This window comes from Oncorhynchus tshawytscha, linkage group LG13, assembly GCF_018296145.1.
Source record: "Oncorhynchus tshawytscha isolate Ot180627B linkage group LG13, Otsh_v2.0, whole genome shotgun sequence".
Lineage (NCBI taxonomy): Eukaryota > Metazoa > Chordata > Actinopteri > Salmoniformes > Salmonidae > Oncorhynchus > Oncorhynchus tshawytscha.
The window spans coordinates 89,671,510-89,685,751 of record NC_056441.1 but is presented as its reverse complement, the minus strand read 5'-3'; the positions used below and the strand labels follow the sequence as shown (position 1 = coordinate 89,685,751).

The window sequence follows — 14,242 nt, the reverse complement described above, 5'->3', positions numbered from 1 at the left end:
TAAAACACAGTCCAACACACAGTCCATCATATAAAACACAGTCCATCATATAAAACACAGTCCAACACACAGTCCATCATATAAAACACAGTCCATCACACAGTCTATCATATAAAACACAGTCCAACACACAGTCCATCATATAAAACACAGTCCATCACACAGTCTATCATATAAAACACAGTCCAACACACAGTCCATCATATAAAACACAGTCCATCACACAGTCCATCATATAAAACACAGTCCATCACACAGTCCATCATATAAAACACATCACAGTCCATCACACAGTCCATCATATAAAACACAGTCCAACACACAGTCCATCATATAAAACACAGTCCAACACACAGTCCATCATATAAAACACAGTCCATCACACAGTCTATCATATAAAACACAGTCCAACACACAGTCCATCATATAAAACACAGTCCATCACACAGTCCATCATATAAAACACAGTCCATCACACAGTCCATCATATAAAACACAGTCCATCACACAGTCCATCATATAAAACACAGTCCATCACACAGTCCATCATATAAAACACAGTCCATCACACAGTCCATCATATAAAACACAGTCCAACACACAGTCCATCATATAAAACACAGTCCATCACACAGTCCATCATATAAAACACAGTCCAACACACAGTCCATCATATAAAACACAGTCCATCACACAGTCCATTATATAAAACACAGTCCATCATATAAAACACAGTCCATCATATAAAACACAGTCCAACATACAGTCCAACATATAAAACACAGTCCAACATATAAAACACAGTCCATCATATAAAACACAGTCCAACATACAGTCCAACATATAAAACACAGTCCAACATATAAAACACAGTCCAACATACAGTCCAACATATAAAACACAGTCCAGCAGGGTGATCTTTTGACCTCATTACTGGAAGATCAGACACATGAGACATTACTTTAGTAGGGGTACACACAAACACACACACACACACACACACACACACACACACACACACACACACACACACACACACACACACACACACAAACACACACACACGCACACGCACACACACTAAAATATTGATGAAGGAAGTTGGATCATTGACTGCTTGAAGGATCCTTTGTGTATACTGTAAAGGGCATGGAAAGATCTGGAAAGATGCTATTCTCCAAAACCTCGGGGTATTAATTGCATTCAAATTTATTTTCACTATGATTAAAAATTAAATGAAAGCCTGCAGCGAAAATCTCTTCTCACTCTCTCTGTCCTTTTCTCTTCCCCCTCACCCTCCCCCTCCTCTCTGCTATGACATGGAATAAAGAACAACCAATCACACTTTTATCTGAATATACCGATTCACTTGAACATCTTCTTTATTTCATATTTAAATTATTTGACAAGTCAGTTTTAAGAAAACATCTTTGGTTGGTGAAAACATAGCTTTTTTTAATGCTCGCTTTGAGGCAAGCAACACTGAAACATGCATGAGACCACCAGCTGCTCCAGGACGATTGTGTGATCACGCTCTCCATAGCCAATGTGAGCAAGACCTTAAAACAGGTCAACATTCAGATTACCAGGACCTGTACTCAGAGCATGCATGGATCAACTGGAAAGTGTCTTCACTGACATTTTCGACCTCTCCCTGACGACTGAGTCTGTAATACCTACATGTTTTAAGCAAATCACCTGACCACCATAGTCCCTGTGCCCAAGGAAGTGAAGGTAACCTTCCATTAATGATTAGCGCCCGCATAGCACTCACGTCGGTAGCCATGAAGTGCTTTGAAAGGCTGGTCATGGCTCACATCAACACCATCATCCCGGAAACCCAAGACCCACTCCAATCAGCATACGGTTAAATAAAGGTGAAATAAAAATAAAATTAAAAATAAAATAAATACCGCCCCGGCAGAAGAAGTCGTGAAGGGGGCACGACAACGCCTTTTCCCCCGCAGGAGACGATTTGGCATGTGTCAAGATTTATCAAGATTTGGCATGAGTCAAGATTTATCAAGATTTGGCATGTGTCAAGATTTATCAAGATTTGGCATGTGTCAAGATTTATCAAGATTTGGCATTCCTGGCATCCAGGACCTATACACTGCAAGCTCAGAGAGAGGGGAGCGAGCTCAGAGAGAGAGGAGCGAGCTCAGAGAGAGAGGAGCGAGCTCAGAGAGAGAGGAGCGAGCTCAGAGAGAGAGGAGCGAGCTCAGAGAGAGAGGTGCGAGCTCAGAGAGAGAGAGCGAGCGACTCCCAAAAATTGTGAAAGAATCCAGCCACCCTAGTCATGTTCTCTCTGCTATCGCATGGCAAGTGGTACCGGAGCGCCAAGTCTAGGTCCAAAAGACTCTTCTACAGCTTCTATCGCCAAGCCATTAGACTGCTGAACAATTAATCAAATGGCCAACAGACTATTTACATTGACCCCCCTCATTTGTTTTGTACACTGCTGCTACATGCTGTTTATTATCTATGCATAGTCACTTAACCCCTACATACATGTACATATTACCTCGACTAACCTGTATCCCCGCACACTGACTCGGTACCAGTACCCACTGTACAAACCCTTGCAATTGTTATTTTAGCGTGTTCCTATTTTTAATATATATATATTTTTTAACTTTAGTTTATTTAGTAAACATTTTCTTAACTCTATTTTCATATAACCGCATTGTTGGTTAATTAAGGGCTTTAAGTATGCATTTCTCCTCTCTCTACACCTACACTTGTGCAATTTGATTTGTTTTGATTTGAGATGCTTTCTGAAACTGGGTCCGACTGAGAAAATGCTGACCAGTATAGAGAGGTGATCTGACAGGATGGAAGTACTACAGCCGGAGAGCACACTACACCGGTTTTAAGGTCTCTGTACTGTAAAACATAGAGAATGCTACAGGGTACTAACCAGACGGAGAGCACACTACACCGGTTTTAAGGTCTCTGTACTGTAAAACATAGAGAATGCTACAGGGTACTAACCAGACGGAGAGCACACTACACCGGTTTTAAGGCTGCCTGTGAGTTTTATCATTCATTTTAATTCAGACTCTTCTATTGGTTTTTAAATCTATCCATGACTGGGCACCCCAATACATGTCAGACATGCTTTTAAGTTATGTATCCAGTAGGTCCCTCAGGTCCTCTAGCCTTTTAACTATCCCAAAGCCTAGGACCAAGAGGCATGGAGAGGCAGCCTTATAACTATCCCAAAGCCCTATGCCAGGACCAAGAGGCATGGAGAGATGGCCCCAGCCTTTAGTTACTACGGCCCCAGCCTTTAGTTACTATGGCCCCAGCCTATGCCCCAGTTACTATGCCCCCAGTCTCTAGTTACTATGCCCCAGCCTCTAGTCTATGCTTTAGTTACTATGCCCCCAGCCTTTAGTTACTATGCTTTAGTTACTATGGCCCCAGCCTCTAGTTACTATGCTCCCAGTCTCTAGTTACTATGCCCCCCTCTAGTCTCTAGCCTTACTATGCCCCCCTTTAGTCTCTAGCCTTTACTATGGCCCCAGCCTTTAGTTACTATGGCCCCAGCCTTTAGTCTCTAGTTACTATGCCCCCAATCTCTACTTACTATGCCTCCAGTCTCTGTTACTATGCCTGTTACTATGGCCCCAGTCTCTAACTATGGCCCCAGTCTTTGTTACTTTTTACTATGCCTCCAGTCTCTGGAATAGGGCTTTTTAGTTGTTCAGTTTTTGTTTGTTTTTTAATCTTATGTTTGTTGTGTACTAAATATTTCAGTTTTTAATTTCATAGCACATTGCACCCATGTCTGTATAAATAAAGCTCGACTTGATTCAAGCTCTCTCTGTTGCCATAACAACAACAGTCAGCACACGGGAACAGGTCATGAGGGATATGCTCTTTCTCTCTAGCTCCCCCCCTTGGTTACCTTACACACACACACACACACACACACACACACACAGAGAGAGAGCGTAATATGACCTGTGCACTCACCAGAGGACAGGGGTTTGGGTGAAACCACTGCGAACCGTTTAGGGGAGGAGACTGCAGATGGTACACCCCCCTGAACCTCCTTCCTGAAGCATAGAACCATCCATCGTCAGGGATAGAATAGTCAACCCCCACCGTTCTGCTTTACGTTTCGCCTGAATACTTCTCAACAGATGATGTACTGTTTGAGAGGAGTGCTTTGCGAGTAAGCTTTTCATTCTACAGTGTATACACTATACTGTCTTCTATACTGTATTCTATACTGTATTCTATACATGACAAATACACTGATTTTGTTCTGGGATTTTTATGAATAATGACTAAATTATGTATACATTTAACTTAGAACTATAACTAAACAGAATACTACTTATGTTACTGTATGGATGTATGAATCTTATTATAATTATAATACTGAATATAATGTGTGTAGTTTTAGTCAAGAATTAGAACAAGGGCTTTCTGTTCCTTGTTAGAAACGAATGGAGCTATCGTCAGACCGGCTGGAATACTGTGTTCCTTACAGGATATCCTGTCTCCACCCAGGGAGGGGAGAGACCTTGGGCTTGTAGTAGATTGTTTACCAGGTGGCAGACAATGTGGGAAGGCTTGTGAACTATATTGCCGTTGTATCTGAGAGGAGGAGAGACATTTATGACAAAATGTGCGGTATATAAATCGATGTACATGGTATTATGATCAGAGCTCTCGGGAAATAAACGCTATTGATTCATTTTGAGACTGGTCTCTGTCCATTTTATGCAAATAAGTATCTTACAAATTCTCAGAAACGGACAGAGTGTTTTAATTGAATTGGTTAATGAACATATAGGAGTTAAATTCCTCTAACAGATTTGATCCCTGTCCTGTTGACTTGACCCTGTAAATACCCATCACCCTCTCTGGTACCATGTTGACTTGGCCCTGTAATTACCCATCACTCTCTCTGGTACCATGTTGACTTGACTGTCAGCTAAATACCCATAACTCTCTCTGGTACCATGTTGACTTGACCCTGTAAATACCCATAACTCTCTCTGGTACCATGTTGACTTGACCCTGTTAGTTAAATACCCATCACCCTCTCTGGTACCATGTTGACTTGACTGTCAGCTAAATACCCATAACTCTCTCTGGTACCATGTTGACTTGACCCTGTTAGTTAAATACCCATAACTCTCTCTGGTACCATGTTGACTTGACTGTCAGCTAAATACCCATAACTCTCTCTGGTACCATGTTGACTTGACCCTGTAAATACCCATAACTCTCTCTGGTACCATGTTGACTTGACCCTGTAAATACCCATCACCCTCTCTGGTACCATGTTGACTTGACTGTCAGCTAAATACCCATAACTCTCTCTGGTACCATGTTGACTTGACCCTGTAAATACCCATCACCCTCTCTGGTACCATGTTGACTTGACCCTGTAATTACCCATAACTCTCTCTGGTACCATGTTGACTTGACCCTGTAAATACCCATCACCCTCTCTGGTACCATGTTGACTTGACCCTGTAAATACCCATCACCCTCTCTGGTACCATGTTGACTTGACCCTGTTAGTTAAATACCCATAACTCTCTCTGGTACCATGTTGACTTGACCCTGTTAGTTAAATACCCATAACTCTCTCTGGTACCATGTTGACTTGACCCTGTAAATACCCATAACTCTCTCTGGTACCATGTTGACTTGACCCTGTAAATACCCATCACCCTCTCTGGTACCATGTTGACTTGACCCTGTAAATACCCATAACTCTCTCTGGTACCATGTTGACTTGACCCTGTAAATACCCATCACCCTCTCTGGTACCATGTTGACTTGACCCTGTTAGTTAAATACCCATCACCCTCTCTGGTACCATGTTGACTTGACCCTGTTAGTTAAATACCCATAACTCTCTCTGGTACCATGTTGACTTGACCCTGTTAGTTAAATACCCATAACTCTCTCTGGTACCATGTTGACTTGACCCTGTAAATACCCATAACTCTCTCTGGTACCATGTTGACTTGACCCTGTAAATACCCATCACCCTCTCTGGTACCATGTTGACTTGACCCTGTAAATACCCATAACTCTCTCTGGTACCATGTTGACTTGACCCTGTTAGTTAAATACCCATAACTCTCTCTGGTACCATGTTGACTTGGCCCTGTAAATACCCATCACCCTCTCTGGTACCATGTTGACTTGACCCTGTAAATACCCATAACTCTCTCTGGTACCATGTTGACTTGACCCTGTAAATACCCATCACCCTCTCTGGTACCATGTTGACTTGACCCTGTAAATACCCATCACTCTCTCTGGTACCATGTTGACTTGACCCTGTAAATACCCATCACCCTCTCTGGTACCATGTTGACTTGACCCTGTAAATACCCATAACTCTCTCTGGTACCATGTTGACTTGACCCTGTAAATACCCATCACCCTCTCTGGTACCATGTTGACTTGACCCTGTAAATACCCATCACCCTCTCTGGTACCATGTTGACTTGACCCTGTAAATACCCATAACTCTCTCTGGTACCATGTTGACTTGACCCTGTAAATACCCATAACTCTCTCTGGTACCATGTTGACTTGACTGTCAGTTAAATACCCATAACTCTCTCTGGTACCATGTTGACTTGACTGTCAGTTAAATACCCATCACTCTGTCTGGTACCATGTTGACTTGACTGTCAGCTAAATACCCATAACTCTCTCTGGTACCATGTTGACTTGACTGTCAGTTAAATACCCATAACTCTCTCTGGTACCATGTTGACTTGACCCTGTCAGTTAAATACCCATCACTCTGTCTGGTACCATGTTGACTTGACCCTGTAAATACCCATAACTCTCTCTGGTACCATGTTGACTTGACCCTGTAAATACCCATAACTCTCTCTGGTACCATGTTGACTTGACCCTGTAAATACCCATAACTCTCTCTGGTACCATGTTGACTTGACCCTGTTAGTTAAATACCCATAACCCTCTCTGGTACCATGTTGACTTGACCCTGTAAATACCCATAACTCTCTCTGGTACCATGTTGACTTGACCCTGTAAATACCCATCACCTCTCTGGTACCATGTTGACTTGACCCTGTAAATACCCATAACTCTGTCTGGTACCATGTTGACTTGACCCTGTAATTACCCATAACTCTCTCTGGTACCATGTTGACTTGACCCTGTTAGTTAAATACCCATAACTCTGTCTGGTACCATGTTGACTTGACCCTGTAATTAACCCTCTGGTACCATGTTGAACTCTGGTACCATGTTGACTTGACCCTGTCAGTTAAATACCCATAACTCTCTCTGGTACCATGTTGACTTGGCCCTGTAATTACCCATAACTCTCTCTGGTACCATGTTGACTTGGCCCTGTAATTACCCATCACTCTCTCTGGTACCATGTTGACTTGACCCTGTTAGTTAAATACCCATAACTCTCTCTGGTACCATGTTGACTTGACCCTGTTAGTTAAATACCCATAACTCTCTCTGGTACCATGTTGACTTGACTGTCAGCTAAATACCCATAACTCTCTCTGGTACCATGTTGACTTGACCCTGTAATTACCCATAACTCTCTCTGGTACCATGTTGACTTGACTGTCAGCTAAATACCCATCACCCTCTCTGGTACCATGTTGACTTGACTGTCAGTTAAATACCCATAACTCTCTCTGGTACCATGTTGACTTGACCCTGTAAATACCCATAACTCTCTCTGGTACCATGTTGACTTGACCCTGTTAGTTAAATACCCATAACTCTCTCTGGTACCATGTTGACTTGACCCTGTTAGTTAAATACCCATCACCCTCTCTGGTACCATGTTGACTTGACCCTGTAATTACCCATCACCCTCTCTGGTACCATGTTGACTTGACTGTCAGCTAAATACCCATCACTCTGTCTGGTACCATGTTGACTTGACCCTGTAAATACCCATAACTCTCTCTGGTACCATGTTGACTTGACCCTGTAAATACCCATAACTCTCTCTGGTACCATGTTGACTTGACCCTGTAATTACCCATAACTCTCTCTGGTACCATGTTGACTTGACTGTCAGCTAAATACCCATCACCCTCTCTGGTACCATGTTGACTTGGCCCTGTAAATACCCATAACTCTCTCTGGTACCATGTTGACTTGACACACTGACATTGTGACCTTTCCACTTGAAATCACTTAATAGTTTATTACGACCCTTTTCTAAAACTGTTTTATCTAAAGAGCTCTTCAGATAAGTAGGCAATAAGTTACGTAACCAATAAGGAGAGAGAGAGAGAGAGACCCGGCTCTCGAGAGAAGACAGGCTATGTGCAACACTGCCCACAAAATGAGCTGGAAACTGAGCTGCACTTCCTAAACCTCCTGCCAAATATATGACCATATTAGAGACACATATTTCCCTCAGATTAAACACAGACACACAAAGAATTTGAAAACAAATGCAATTTTGGTTAAATCCCATATCTTTTGGGTGAAATACCAAGATTTGTGATTTGTTTTGCCACAAGAAAAGGTCAACCATTGAAGAATAAACTTAATTATTTTCCCTTTTGTACTTCAACCATTTACACATCATTACAACACTGTATATAGACATAAAAATACATTTGAAATGTCTTTATTCTTTTTGAAACTTTTTTGAATGTAATGTGTCTACTGTTCATTTTTTATTGTCTGTTTCACCTTTGTACATTAACTATTTCACTTGCTTTGGCAACGTTAAACATATTTATTTATTTATTTTACCTTTATTTAACGAGGCAAGTCAGTTAAGAACAAATTCTTATTTTCAATGACGGCCTAGGAACAGTGGGTTAACTGCCTTGTTTCAGGGGCAGAACGACAGCTTTGTACCTTGTCAGCTCGGGGATTTGAACTTGCAACCTTCCGGTTACTAGTCCAACGCTATATGTTTCCCCCATGCCAATAAAGCCCCTTTAAAATTGAATTGATAAAACAGAGAGACGATACAGTATAGTAGATGGTGTTGTGAGACAGAAGGTGGCCACTAGGTGGCATCACAGTACCAGTTTTCCTCCATGATTCTTGGCCAGAGCCCACCATACTACTGCAGTGTTCTGCTTAACACACCTGCAGTACACCCTGCTAACACTAGAGGGCAGCAGGACCCATGTCTACAGTACAGCACAGAGCTGCAAGGACAATGCCACAAAAGCATGGCGTCTGGGACACACAGTACTATCTACGTGATACAAGAGGTCTCAATGGTAATGATCCTTAGAGACTTTTTGCCCTTAAATCATTGCTGTGTCTCTCACTTTTTTTACAGTGACAATATATGCATTCACTCTTCAATTGCCTTCTAGGATTCAATAAAATATTCTCACATACATATTAATTTACACACCAAGGACTACTAAGGGATTCATGCTTAATCCCTGCACGTTCACAGCCTCTGAATTGCGGACATATCTAACGTACATCTCTATCAACGGTTTGAAGAGGGGTGGCAGGATAGCCTAGTGGTTAGAGCGTTGGACTAGTAACCGGAAGGTTGCAAGTTCAAACCCCTGAGCTGACAAGGTACAAAGCTGTCGTTCTGCCCCTGAACAGGCAGTTAACCCACTGTTCCTAGGCCGTCATTGAAATAAGAATTTGTTCTTAACTGACTTGCCTAGTTAAATAAAGGTAAAATAAAATGTTAAAAAATGACAAACAAGTTATTAAATAAACATTCATGTGTGTTGACAGCTAAAGTAAGTGTATTTAGCTCAGTGTCATTATAGGACCCAATGGGCCAGTCAGTGGTGTCAGCCTCTTCCACTGTAGCTCCATTAGTCTCTGTAGTGGACTGGTAGAGCTGTGAATAACCTAGACGTGGGTATAAACAGCGTTTGTTTTCTTTCGAGCGTTCGATTCAGCCAGATGGGCGGCGTTTGTGCTTTTCTGGACTATGCCATTGGTTCTATTGTGTCAGGAAAGCTTGATCATGTGTGAAAGAAAAAAGATACTACTTGAACCCAGGTGTGTGTGCGTGCGTGCGTGCGTATGTGTATGACTGCTGCTTCTCTGCTTCTCACATACCCATATCTGTTCATCTGTAAGAGCAGACATGGGGATACCAATGGCCATGTGGTCAGAGACCGTGTCAAGCTGGTGTTACAGAGAGAGAGAGGAGAGAGAGAGAGGAGAGAGAGAGAGAGAGGAGAGCGAGAGAGCGAGAGCGAGAGCGAGAGCGAGAGAGAGAGAGAGAGAGAGAGCGAGAGAGAGAGAGAGAGAGGAGGAGAGAGAGAGGAGAGAGAGAGAGAGAGAGAGAGAGAGAGAGAGAGAGAGGAGAGAGAGGAGAGAGAGAGAGGAGAGAGAGAGAGAGAGGAGAGAGAGAGAGGAGAGAGAGAGAGAGAGAGAGAGGAGAGAGAGAGAGAGAGAGAGAGAGAGCGAGAGCGAGAGAGAGAGAGAGAGAGAGAGAGAGAGAGAGAGAGAGAGAGAGAGAGAGAGGCGAGAGAGAGAGCGAGAGAGAGAGAGAGAGAGAGAGAGAGAGAGAGAGAGAGAGAGAGAGAGAGAGAGAGAGCGAGAGCGAGAGAGAGAGAGGAGAGAGAGAGAGAGGAGAGAGAGAGAGAGAGGAGAGAGAGAGAGCGAGAGCGAGAGAGCGAGAGAGAGAGAGAGAGAGAGAGAGAGAGAGCGAGAGAGAGAGAGAGGAGAGAGAGAGAGAGAGAGAGGAGAGCGAGAGAGAGAGAGCGAGAGAGAGAGAGAGAGAGAGAGAGAGAGAGAGAGAGAGAGAGAGAGAGAGAGAGAGAGCGAGAGAGAGCGAGAGCGAGAGAGAGAGAGCGAGAGCGAGAGCGAGAGAGAGAGAGAGAGAGAGAGCGAGAGAGAGAGAGAGAGACTATATCATCCTGGAATATCCAAGGCCTGAGGTCATCTGCCTTTGGCCTAAAGAGCAGGAACCCGGACTTCAACAAAGAAATCGGTAATACAGACATTGTCATCCTGCAAGAAACCTGGTATAGAGGAGACGGACCCACTGGTTGCCCTCTAGGTTACAGAGAGCTGGTAGTCCCATCCACCAAACTACCAGGTGTGAAACAGGGAAGGGACTCAGGGGGTATGCTAATTTGGTATAGAGCAGACCTAACTCACTCCATTAAATTAATCAAAACAGGAACATTCTACATTTGGCTAGAAATTCAAAAGGAAATTATCCTAACAGAGAAAAATGTCCTCCTGTGTGCTACCTATATCCCCCCACTAGAATCCCCATATTTTAATGAAGACAGCTTCTCCATCCTGGAGGGGGAAATCAATAATTTCCAGGCCCAGGGACATGTACTAGTCTGTGGCGACCTAAATGCCAGAACCGGACAAGAACATGACACCCTCAGCACACAGGGGGACAAACACCTGCCTGGAGGTGACAGCATTCCCTCCCACATATGCCCCCGAGGCACAACTATGACAACATAACCAACAAAAACGGGTCACAACTCCTGCAGCTCTGTCGCACGCTGGGTATGTACATAGTCAATGGTAGGCCTCGAGGGGACTCCTATGGTAGGTACACCTATAGCTCATCTCTTGGCAGTAGTACTGTAGACTACTTTATCACTGACCTCAACCCAGAGTCTCTCAGAGCGTTCACAGTCAGCCCACTGACACCCCTATCAGAACACAGCAAAATCACAGTCTACTTAAACAGAGCAATACTCAATCATGAGGCATCAAAGCCAAATGAACTGAGTAACATTAAGAAATGCTATAGATGGAAGGAATGCAGTTTGGAAACCTACCAAAAAACAATTAGGCAACAACAAATTCAATCCCTTTTAGACAATTTCCTGGGTAAATCGTTCCACTGTAATGGTGAAGGTGTAAACTTGGCAGTAGAAAATCTTAACAGTATATTTGACCTCTCAGCTTCCTATCTAACCTAAAAATGTCAAACAGAAAACTAAAGAAAATTAACAACAATGACAAATGGTTTGATGAAGAATGCAAAAATCTAAGAAAGAAATTGAGAAACCTGTCCAACCAAAAACATAGAGACCCGGAAAACCTGAGTCTACGCCTTCACTATGGTGAATCACTAAAACAATACAGAAATACACTACAGAAAAAGAAGGAACAGCATGTCAGAAATCAGCTCAATGCAATTGAAGAATCCATAGACTCTAACCACTTCTGGGAAAATTGGAAAACACTAAACAAACAACAACACGAAGAATTATCTATCCAAAATGGAGATGTATGGGTAAACCACTTCTCCAATCTTTTTGGCTCTATAACAAAGAATAAAGAGCAAAAACATATACATGATCAAATACAGATCTTAGAATCAACTATTAAAGACTACCAGAACCCACTGGATTCTCCAATTACATTGAATGAGTTACAGGACAAAATAAAAACCCTCCAACCCAAAAAGGCCTGTAGTGTTGATGGTATCCTCAATGAAATGATCAAATATACAGACCACAAATACCAATTGGCTATACTAAAACTCTTTAACATCATCCTTGGCTCTGGCATCTCCCCCAATATTTGGAACCAAGAACTGATCACCCCAATCCACAAAAGTGGAGACAAATTTGACCCCAATAACTACCGTGGAATATGCGTCAACAGCAACCTTGGCAAAATCCTCTGCATTATCATTAACAGCAGACATTTCCTCAGTGAAAACAATGTACTGAGCAAATGTCAAATTGGCTTTTTACCAAATTACCGTACGACAGACCACGTATTCACCCTGCACACCCTAATTGACAACCAAACAAACCAAAACAAAGGCAAAGTCTTCTCATGCTTTGTTGATTTCAAAAAAGCCTTCGACTCAATTTGGCATGAGGGTCTGCTATACAAACTGATGGAAAGTGGTGTTGGGGGTAAAACATATGACATTATAAAATCCATGTACACAAACAACAAGTGTGCGGTTAAAATTGGCAAAAAACACACTAATTTCTTCACACAGGGTCGTGGGGTGAGACAGGGATGCAGCTTAAGCCCCACCCTCTTCAACATATATATTAACGAATTGGCGCGGGCACTAGAAAAGTCTGCAGCACCCGGCCTCACCCTACTAGAATCTGAAGTCAAATGTCTGCTGTTTGCTGATGATCTGGTGCTTCTGTCACCAACCAAGGAGGGCCTACAGCAGCACCTAGATCTTCTGCACCGATTCTGTCAGACCTGGGCTCTGACAGTAAATCTCAGTAAGACCAAAATAATGGTGTTCCAAAAAGGTCCAGTAACCAGGACCACAAATACAAATTCCATCTAGACACTGATGCCCTAGAGTACACAAAAAACTATACATACCTTGGCCTAAACATCAGCACCACAGGTAACTTCCACAAAGCTGTGAACGATCTGAGAGACAAGGCAAGAAGGGCATTCTATGCAATCAAAAGGAACATAAATTTCAACATACCAATTAGTATTTGGCTAAAAATACTTGAATCAGTCATAGAGCACATTGCCCTTTATGGTTGTGAGGTCTGGGGTCCGCTCACCAACCAAGACTTCACAAAATGGGACAAACACCAAATTGAGACTCTGCACGCAGAATTCTGCAAAAATATCCTCCGTGTACAACGTAGAACACCAAATAATGCATGCAGAGCAGAATTAGGCCGATACCCACTAATTATCAAAATCCAGAAAAGAGCCGTTAAATTCTATAACCACCTAAAAGGAAGCGATTCCCAAACCTTCCATAACAAAGCCATCACCTACAGAGAGATGAACCTGGAGAAGAGTCCCCTAATCAAGCTGGTCCTGGGGCTCTGTTCACAAACACAAACACACCCTACAGAGCCCCAGGACAGCAGCACAATTAGACCCAACCAAATCATGAGAAAACAAAAAGATAATTACTTGACACATTGGAAAGAATTAACAAAAAAACAGAGCAAACTAGAATGCTATTTGGCCCTACACAGAGAGTACACAGCGGCAGAATACCTGACCACTGTGACTGACCCAAAATTAAGGAAAGCTTTGACTATGTAAAGACTCAGTGAGCATAGCCTTGCTATTGAGAAAGGCTGCCGTAGGCAGACATGGCTCTCAAGAGAAGACAGGCTATGTGCTCGCTGCCCACAAAATGAGGTGGAAACTGAGCTGCACTTCCTAACCTCCTGCTCAATGTATGACCATATTAGAGAGACATATTTCCCTCAGATTACACAGATCCACAAAGAATTCGAAAACAAATCCAATTTTGATAAACTCCCATATCTACTGGGTGAAATTCCACAGTGTGCCATCACAGCAG

The 14,242-nt window shown here is 42.8% G+C and overlaps 1 protein-coding gene across 1 annotated transcript in view; it reads right to left on the bottom strand.

The window, feature by feature from the left end:
* The window catches only part of mtus2b (microtubule associated tumor suppressor candidate 2b), a 71,519-nt gene that overhangs the window by 49,266 nt on the left and 8,011 nt on the right, over nt 1–14,242 (bottom strand). The gene's annotated exons all lie outside the window — the stretch shown is intronic.